This window comes from Castor canadensis, chromosome 18 (genome assembly GCF_047511655.1).
Source record: "Castor canadensis chromosome 18, mCasCan1.hap1v2, whole genome shotgun sequence".
Taxonomy (NCBI): Eukaryota; Metazoa; Chordata; class Mammalia; order Rodentia; family Castoridae; genus Castor; species Castor canadensis.
Window position 1 is genome coordinate 7,323,431 of NC_133403.1, and position 10,532 is coordinate 7,333,962.

General features: G+C 39.4%; 1 long non-coding RNA gene across 1 annotated transcript in view; it reads left to right on the forward strand.

Moving 5' to 3' along the window:
- LOC141418802 (uncharacterized) overlaps window positions 1-10,289 on the forward strand; it is a 42,541-nt gene extending 32,252 nt beyond the window's left edge. Inside the window, exon 4 of the long non-coding RNA XR_012443448.1 lies at window positions 8,773-10,289. This is a non-coding gene — a long non-coding RNA (uncharacterized lncRNA). The remainder of the gene's footprint in view (window positions 1-8,772) is intronic.
- Window positions 10,290-10,532: the final 243 nt, after the last annotated feature.

Consider the following 10,532-nt stretch of genomic DNA (forward strand, 5'->3'; position numbering starts at 1 on the left):
ATATTTTAGTTATTAATCCCTTGCTCAAGGTATAACTCACAAAGATTTTCTTGCCTTTCTGTAAGCTGTCTCTTCAGTCTAGCAAGTGTTACTTTTGTTGTGAAGAAGCTTTTTCACTTTATGTAATCCCATTTGTCAGTACTTTCTCTTAATTGCTGAGCTATTGGAGTTCTGTTCACAAAGTAGGCTTAGGTGTTTGTGGTCTAATGTATTCCTTGGTTTTTCCTGGATCAGTTTTACCATTTGAGATCTTACATAAAGATATTTGATTCACTTTGAATGTGATCTAGTTTCAGTGTTTTACAGAGGAGATCCAGTTTTCCAACCACCATTTGTTGAAGAGACTCTATTTTCTCCAATGCACTCCTTGTTAAAAATCAAATGGCTGAAAAATATATGATGGAGAATAGACAGCCTCTTCAACAAATGTTGTTGGGAAAAATGGTTATCTGCCCATAGAAAACTGAAACAGATCCATGCCTATCATCCTGAACTAGTATCAACTCAAAATGGATTAAGGACCTTGATATCAGACCCAAAATTCTGAAGTTAATACAGGAAAGAGCTGGGAATACTCTGGAAACAATAGGTATAGGCAAAGAATTCCTCAGTAGAACTCCAGGAGCCCAGCAACTAAGAGAAAGGATGGACAAATGGGACTGCATGAAATTTAAAAACTTCTGCACAACAAAAGAAATGATTTCTAAACTGAAAAGATCACCCACAAATTTGGAGAAAATATTCACTGGCTACACATCAGACAAAGGACTGATAATCAGAATATATAAGGAGCTCAAAACACTAAACTACCCCAAAATCAATGAACCAATAAAAAAGGAGCTAAACAGAACTTTTTCAAAGGAAGAAATCGAAATGGCAAAAAAAAACATGAAAAAAATGCTCACCGTCCCTGTCCGTAAAGGAAATGCAAATCAAAACCTCACTAAGATTCCACCTCACTCCTGTTAGAATAGCTATCATCAAAAATACCACCACCAACAAATGTTGGCTAGGATGCAGGGAGAGAGGAACCCTGTTACACTGGTGGTGGGAAAGTAAGCTAGTACAACCATTTTGGAAAACAATATGGAGGCTTCTTAAAAAACTAAACATAGATCTACCATATGATTCATCAATATCACTCCTAGGAATATACCCAGAGGAGTGCAACTTAGGTTTTTCCGAAGGCACTTGTACACCCATGTTTATTGCAGCACTATTCACAATAGCCAAGTTACAAAAACAGCCAAGATGCCCCACTACTGACAAGTGGATTAAGAAAATGTGGTATTTATACACAGTGGAATTTTACTCAGCCACAAAGAAGAATGAAATTTTGTCATTTGCAAGTAAATGGATGTAACTGGAGAGCATCATCATAAGTGAAGTTAACCAGGTTCAGAAGGCCAAAAATTGTATGTTCTCCCTCATATGTGGATTATAGACCTAAAACAATTGCAGCCAATATTATTGGACACGGGTCATACAGGAAGGGGAGAATGCATACAGAAGGAGTAGGGAAAGGGAAGGAAACCTAAAATTTGAAAGTGTTTGATATGCCCACTGTAGAGGAGCTAATAAAGAAATCTTACACAGGATGAACACTATTGCTAGGACAGTTGTGACTCACTGTTTGTGGCCACTAGAAGATTTTCTTGACTTCCCTAAGGAACGGTTCTCATGTCTGAGAAAACCTGGCAGAGTATTATAATAGAGAGAGCTAGAGAGCTAGTGACATGTTACTAGCAAAATACTATGGGGTACTTAGAAATAATTAATACACAGATCAAATTATATTTGGTTGACACATGAGGTATTAATTTTGGGTTACAAGGTGGTGTTTCATTTAATGTTATTGTGGTGTAGTGATAGCATACCCAATAATTCAGATGTCCATGTTTATGTGTCAGGAGGAGCATGCTATCATTTGCAAGGTCACAGCAGGGTCTGGGGGATTTTGTGTTAAATGAAATTAGCCAGTCACAGAAAACATTTACTCATCCCACTCACTCAGAGGTGAAATCTGAAAAAGAGAAATCAAGTTCTCAGAGAAAGAGAGAGTAGAATAGTAGTTACCAGAAGGGAGGCAGAGGTTGGTCAATGTGTAACTAACAATTAGATAACTGACAATAACTTACATTGTTTCATTGCAAAAAAGGGAATATGATTAGCAAAAGTGCAGTGCATATTACAAAACAGAAAAGTGGAAGTGAATTTTCTCTCTGTTCAAGCTTTTGATTTTCTTTTACAGTGTTTGGGTGGCAAAGTATACAAAATCAGGGAGGAGTTTCAGAATATCTTGCAGTGTGGTGTATTCTTAAACCACACAGTGTACACATATAGGAAAATTTCTTCACTAAGGTGAACAGATATTGCAGAGAACAGTGACAAAAATGACAGGACCAGGGCCTCATATCTAGGGTAAAAAAATCTAACTTAGAAGATATAGACTATATTGACGCCTCTGTGCTTCAGTTCCCTGTATTAGGATGTGGAAATGTTAACATCCTATGTTATGTCACAGGGTAACGATAATTAAATACAGGTGAGACTTCAACTCTTCAAATGCTAAATGTATTGTGGCTCATGGGTAATATCTAGTATTTTCTGGACCACAAATCTGTCCAAGGGTTAGACAGAGCAGGGGTTGATTTCCTCACATTACAGTTTAGATAATTGACATTAAGAGAGTTTAACTTAATTGACTAGATGCAAAGCACAAGTGAGGATGGATCTGAAATAGGAATGCAGATGGCTTCCTAGGGACAGGTTTCCCTTGGGAAGGCTGAGGCCCTGGAAGAAGAGCCTGAGTCAGAAGTTTTGAATCATAAGCCAAGCTCCTGTGTCTACATTATGATTACTGATGAAAATATGACAGTTTCTTCAAAATAAAGCCCTTCTTAATTTCATAAGGAAGACTGCATTATGGGCATCCTCCCCAGTAACTTATGATCTGCTTATGAACTTGTGATCTGCTTGGCACCCAAGTCTGCCTAAGAACTCAGAACATTCCAAACCAACTGGCACTTAATGTCTGTGTTAACACATAACTGTTCTTCAACTACCCAAGCCTGGTAGAGTAGTTAATGCCAATGAATGGGGACAATGTGCCCCTTTGGTGCTATGCAGGTTCAATGGAGCTGCCCATCTGATGACTACAGCTTGAGTCCCTGAGTGATCAAAGGAGACCGAGGCTGGAAGAGAACAAGTACTTTTCAGTTCATGTCCTCTTCACCAGAACCTGGACTCAAAAACCTCTCAACTTCTCCAGAACCTACAGAGCAAGGCGGTAGAATACATTAGACCTTACAGGCTCCCAGACACATCCCAATCTATGACCCCAGCCAAGACCCTCTCCGAAGGCCACCAGGATCCTCATTTCCTCTATCCTCAAATGCTTTCTTCACTGACTTGATGACACCACACCTTAACAACATCCCCAGCAGTCTCCAAATGGCAGGGAACCAGTCCTCATCAACCCCATGCAAACTATGCCCTGATATCCCACTTCCTTTCCTTTCCAAAGTTCTGAATATTCCAGTCCATTGTTAAGTTTTGAATATGGAGCGCTATATTCAGAAGCATATGATCTGTAATTCTATTTTGATGAATCATTGCTATATTTACTATCACAGTCCTCATCTGAGGAAAGCAGTATGGGTGATATTCTCAAGAGGTGTGTACAAAATTGTATTAGGAAATGTATATTTTTCCTAGTATATGAAAATATTTAGTCACTCCCCAGGAATGATATATGAAAAACACAAACTGTGTAATGAACTCAAATTTAATCAAATTGTGTAATGAAACAAATTTGGAAATGAGTAAATATATTGGAGTGTTCAAAATGAAGAACAACAAAGAAGCTAGGTTGAGTAAAATTAAAGTAGACTGTGTGCAGAATCAGCGTTTATAAAATCCACATGAATATACCTTTTTGTTGTTAGCACAGCATCGTTAACCTCTTTTCTCAGCAACAACTTAGGTTTCCCATACTGGCAGAGTCTAGTTATCATTTTGAAAATGTCTCAACTACTCTGAAATAATGAACCTATCTGCGCACAGAGTGACATTTGAGATAGAAGATAAGATGTGCATTATCATATCATTACAGAGAACAGTTATCATAGTGTTCAGACTGGTCCTGGCCACACAATGGTATGCTCCTGCACTGTTCTCCAGAAAAGTAAAACTTACATATACATGTGTGCCATTTAAGAGTATATGTTTCATTTCAAAATTTGAAAATTCCATCCCAGACACACCCACACTATACTTTTTTATTTATGATATTCCATTGATTCCTGTTCCAATATATGTACATTTCGTGGTGAACAGGGACAAACTAGCATGTTGAGATTAAAAAGAGATTCCATTTCTGACTTGAAATCCCATTTCTATCCATTCGTTTTTTATCTAAATGGTACTCGAGTTTAAACTCAGGGTCTTCACCTTGAGCCACTCCACCAGCCTTATTTTTGTGAAGGGTTTTCTCAAAAAAGGGTCTCACCTGAATCACCAGACATTTCTACATAAAAAATCTAAATTTTGTGTGGAGTAAGTTGTAATTGCATTATAAAATGGTCAACTCTAAGAAGACATCAGTCTGCCATAATGATATAATTGTCTTAGTATGTCATTCTTTTATCACCTTTGTATATTATTTTTTATCCTCCATCTGCAACTGTGCCTATAAAAATATTACTTGCTCATCTCTGTAATTTTATTGAACAATTTCTTTGTCATTGTGTATATGAATACATGGATAATTACTGAGTAAATAAAAAAATTGTCACTTTATAGTAACCATTGGGTTGGTTGCTAAGCTAGAATTTATACTTTAATAATAAAAAAGTTTTAGATAATACCAAACTATAGTATGGTGCCATGCCTTCTCCAGGGATTGTCCATTGAGGGAATTGAGAGACTAATATGAGAAGGTGGAATTTTTATTGCATTTTCTATGTGGAGAATTTTAATTATTCTCAGCCTGGTAGAAAGATTTGTGCATGGGTGTGTGTATCAATAAGCTTGGCCGCTTATTAAGATGAAAAAAAAGTAGAAAATTTTGCATCTCTAAATTCCAAAATGTAGAAGAAAATATGTAAAAATTATTAATGAATATAGTGAGAACATTTTATCCATCCAGTTGTAGGAACGTCATGAGAGTTGATAAGGAAGAGCATTCAGATGCCCCTTTACAGAAGACAGAACACAGCAGGGAACTTGCCTTCCTGCTTCCCCTGTATGTCCAAGCAAAGTGAAGAGTTAATGAGTAAATATAGCAAAGTCCTAAGGAAAATCCCATTTCCAGAATCCATGCTATAGGATGGCTGTTAGAAAAATCTATAATATTTGAAGACTTAACTGTTGTTACTACCAGAGGGCACCATCTGTTTTTCTTTGGCTTTTCCAGACTGTTTTCTCTCCTCATCTAAATGATGCTTTGTCTTTCATGACTTCATCACTTTATTAACTAGTCAAATTTTCCTACTCCAATATTCAATTGAGTAAAGCACACCATTTAGACTTAGGTTTGTAATTTTTGTCACATGGCAGACATCTACATGAAGGTGGGTTGAGACTGGTATAACTCTGAGTCTTGTGCACCCTGTCTTATATATAGAGATTATAGGATGCTTGTTCCTCTCCAGAGTTTCTATAGACACTATTTGAACTCCAAAATCTGTCATGTCCATTTTTCATTACTGATTCTAATTACCCCCTTCATTTTTCCTTTGATATTCTCCATCTGTGGGCTATAAAACCTGATCATTTATCTGCCACCTAGACAAAGGATTATCTCCAGATAATCCAGTGATGTGTTTGCATTGATTGTATTCACGGATTCTCCTTAGAAACAGCTGTTAAAATTATAAAATTCTTATCTGCCCTCTTTTTGTTTATGTTGTGAATCACCTCCTTTTCTATTACTCAGAAAGGTAATTATGGGAAACGCTCCCAGGAGGATACATCAATGCCCTCCCCTTGAACAAAGAGACAGTGCCAAGGCTTCCTATGCATGCAGCTTTCTGTCCAATTTGTATACCCAGTTTTGGATTATTTGCCAAACCAAACTACAAAGCTCTTCAATGGTACTAAAGGGAGCAATTTTACTAAGATGAAGACAATACAAAAGCATTTGAGGACCTCAATTCTAAGTTAAGCCGGGCTTCCAAATGTGGGCTCTGAAAACTAGAAAAATCTTTACACTATATTTTGCACTTTCTGGCTGTCTGTAGGGTTAATGTCTGTTAACCCTCCAGACAACTGTACTTGATAAATGCTTAACTCTTTTTTTGGGAAATTGTCTTAATTTTCTTGCAAATAATGCTGTAAATTTACGTATAAGTACCATTTTAACAGTGTCCCACAATTTTAACTTCATAATTTTTTTTTCATTTTTCTTCCGTTGCATAATCTTAATATACATACCTCATTGTATTTCAATTATATTATTACAGCCACTTTTTATGGTTCAGGGTATTGAACTCAGGGTATTGTGCTTGCTTGACAAGGCCTCTAAACTGATCCAGGCCAGTTATTTTGCTTTAGGTCTGTTTTTCAGATTGTGTTTCATGGTTTTGCCTAGGATTCCCTTAGTCCATGATCCTAGAAATACTGCTTCTTAAATACCTGGCATTATTGTCATGCACCGTGATTCTCAGCATGTTTTTCAATAGGGAATTGCTGAAGTTGTGCCTAGGCTGGCCGCTGACTGTAATCCTACAATCTCTGTCCCCTGATGACCTGGCATTACATGCATGACACATCACACCTGGATCAATACAGCTATTTTTAAAGAGATCAAGACCAGGGCTGATGGTACATGCCAGAAATCACAGCTACTCAGAGGGCAGAGAGTAGGAGTATGGTGGTTTAAGGCCATCCCCCAGCAAAAGGAATATTCTAGGATATTTGGGCATGTCTTTAATTCCATCTACAAAGGAGGCATAGGTAGAAGAATCATGGTCCAAGGCAGACCCCTTAGCAAAAAGTAGATGACCATACATAAACAATAAATAGAAAAAAAGGCTGGAGGTGTGGATAAAGTAATAGAGGGGCTAGTCAGCAAGAAAAAGACCCTGATTTCAAAGCCCTATATCAACAATATTAAATAAGATAAAAATACAGCAAAACAAATAGTCACACACATTATATGTTTCAACAAAAGTATTCCACTGCATAATTGAAAGTCTGGAACAGAATGGAGTTTATTTGAATTATACTATATTTCATTTACAGAAACTTTCATAAAGAAGGCTTCTTCATATCCTAAGAGCAAACAACACATACAAGTAGAGACCAAATGATAAGAACCTTGTTTTTATGTGTATGACTGTGGGAAGTTAAGGCCTATGGAGTCAAATACTGCAGGATAAGGAAAACATGTGTAAGCAAGAATATTGGAGTCTGCCAGGTCCATGGTTAGTGCAAATGAGTCATCACACATGACTCATCCAGGTGAGCAGTCAAGTCAAGGAGGGCAGCAGGTGATCTGTACAGCCCTTTTCTACAGTCCATTGGTTCCCCTATAGTAGCTGCCATGCTCTGTCCCAATGGGGCCTAAGACATCTGACTAAAGGAGGAATGGGAATGATTCTGACTGTCCCCTGTATTGGAGAGTTGATTATTATCCACACTATTCACAGTGTCAGTGGCTGGCTTGTTACTTGATTTTGCACATTTACTAACTACTAGGTGTCTTGAAAGTACAGTATACCTCTTGGGAAAGATGAAAAGAAGGGCCTTGTCAAAACAGTTTCTTTCTGTCTCCCAGGGGACCTAAATATGGTCAGAAGAGGGGTTTGTGGGAACAAAGGACAGTTAAACATGGGATAGAGCATGAAATTGGGTGAGCTTGTATAAAATTGTCACTTAGCAAAGAGCCTATCCTGCCTGTCGAAATGGACCAGGAAAATCAGGAAAGAAAGTGTGCTGAGGTCTCAGGCTGATGCAACAATTACAAATTGAGAAGGGGCATGGTGTTCATGACAGTGACCTCAGGATGTAAAGGTGGCTGCCAGGTCATGTATACAGATGCACTGGCAGCCCTGGTTGAAAAGGGTGTAGCCAAAGTAATGGGCACACCAGTATTAACAGCATTCCAGTTGAATGGGATTTAAGGAGGGCTGGGGAAGGAAAGAAGAGCGGGATCTTTGCAGCTGGGCTTGGGGAATGCCCTTCAGTAGCAGAAAGCCATGAAATGCACACATTCAGGAAGAGGACTGTGGGGATGTACACCATGAAAAATGCTGCAGCTCTGCATAGAAACTGATCTTACTTCTCGCTAAATGGAATCCCCAAATTGGGACCGAACATAGAGTGTAAAAGGGCCAGAAGAGAAGTAAGGAGAATTAGTGTCTGTGGGAATTATTCCCGCATCAATTTTTGGTGTAGAGAAAGGTAGAAGGATAGCAAGACTGGGCATCCAATAGCCTGGTCTGCAGAGTCATTGGTGGCAGGTATAGCTGTAATCTTCAAAGTGTAGTTAGGAAGTGGTAGGGAAAAGCTGGGAAAGACTGACAGGCAGTGCAGTCTCCCTCCACCTGTTGTTCCCTCCAAGGCCACCACTGTATTATCCTCTGAAGTCCTTATTTTATCCCTAAACATCTTAATCTTTTGATATTAACTGTTCTTTTCCCAGGAAATAAAGTCTTAATAAAAATCCTTGGGAGTTTAGGAGGTAGAGACAGCTTACCTTGATCCCATAGCAGTGGCAATTACACCTCCAGTGGTAGGACCTGTGACATGAACGTTTTTCTCTTGCAGGGCAATGAGCTGCAGTTTTGGAAGTGGAAAGCTCCTTAATGGAATAGCTGAAGACATTTCAACCTGTACCTCCTTCCTTGGCATTTGGGACTATGGTGAGCTGGGCAAATGGTCTTCAGACAGAAGTTCCTTGCTGGACTTCTCTCAAAGTGGAGCAGCCTGGTACTGTGTCAAGGAGAACTATCCTATCTCCATTAGACTGCCCAAGCGTACTTTCAGCAAGCTGGAGATGCTGATTCCATCCTAAGAGGAGCCCATGGTGGACACAGGATTTGCTTTATTGAAGCTGTTTTTAAGTCATTGGGGTGGAGATGCCCATCCTTGGGCCCAGAAGCATCCCCCATACAACGTGGTTGCCTTGTTGTTTAGGGGCCCAGAAGGTGCTATTTCCCCACTTCTAGAATAGCACTGGTTTTATCAGAATCAGTCCCCCCGGGTGCCAAAAGGAACATCTCCAGAGAGAAGTTATTAATCTGCCAGACATTGTATTACCTCTTTAGGAATCAGTAAGTGCCTGCTGGAAAAGGCACAAAATGATGATGCCAGTTGAACATTCTGCAGATAGGGCTGATGGCCTATTCCATCAGAGTAGTGGGGTGACCCCAGTAAGGTAGAGATGCAGTGTACACCAAGGAAATTAACTGGTGACATCAGGCAGTATAACCTGTGCTGGTTCTAGCTCTAGGCTCACATAATATACTCCCAACTAGGAAGCTATCCAATGACTTCTTAAAATGGAAAGAGTCTATTTGTAATGTTTGCTTCCAGGTTTTTCCATTGAAAAATATCTTGACAGTAGAATTTAACAAGGAGAGAGGCAATGGGAATTATTCAGGAGAAACAAAGCAGGCAGTGAATGGAAGGATAGAGAAGGAAGTGAGTATCATGACCACAGAGTCACAGAGACAGTTACTACCTCCTAGAGGAAGAGAATGAACCAGCCATACATTCCTAGTTTCTGCAGTACAATCAGAGAGCAGGAGAAGTAGGCTCTAGATCAGGAGTCATCTGCCTCATTGCAAAGGCGAAACATTTCAGGCCTTAAGAGTTTAGGATTAAGGTCCAAAAGGGTGTTGAAATGGACTGACCAGTCCTGGGAGCAGTCACAGTTATCACCTCAACTCTTAATTCTTTCCCTTCCTATGTCCACAGGAATATTGTTACTGTTTCTGCTCCTTCAGGAGGTGACTTCCCAGATAGCAACAAGAAGTGACCTACAAACTACATGTAACTCATTTCTTTCCCATTTCCCACTTTCTTGTATCCCATGATATATTTTGACAATTGAGTTCACATAGTGAATGTGCCTGATTAGGATTGGGAAATGTTTAATTCCCAGAACAACTCCATGCATTTACTGGACCATTGTACATGTATAGAAGGTTAAAGGAAGCATGACTGGTTCAAATTCCCTTGTTCTGAAATTAAGTCAAGGAATTGGAGCCACATACATAAATGGGAGTTTCAGGGTTTACACCATACTGTGGATGGTTGGGATCAGAAGACACCCAGAGAGCACTGAGAACAGGAAAGAGGCCAGCACCTGCATGTGGTATGGGAAAACAATAGCACAGTATGTCTGTTGCAGTCATCCTTGACCTGCTGCCTTGAAAGTCCATCCTGGACCTGGTGAATACTATGCAATGAAGGCACTGGGACAAGTAGGCCAGAGCGCAGTGAGCCCTGCAGTCTCTTGCAATGCATGCTCTAGCACTCCTGCCTGAGCATGTAGGGGCTCCTGAGATAACTGGACATAGTCC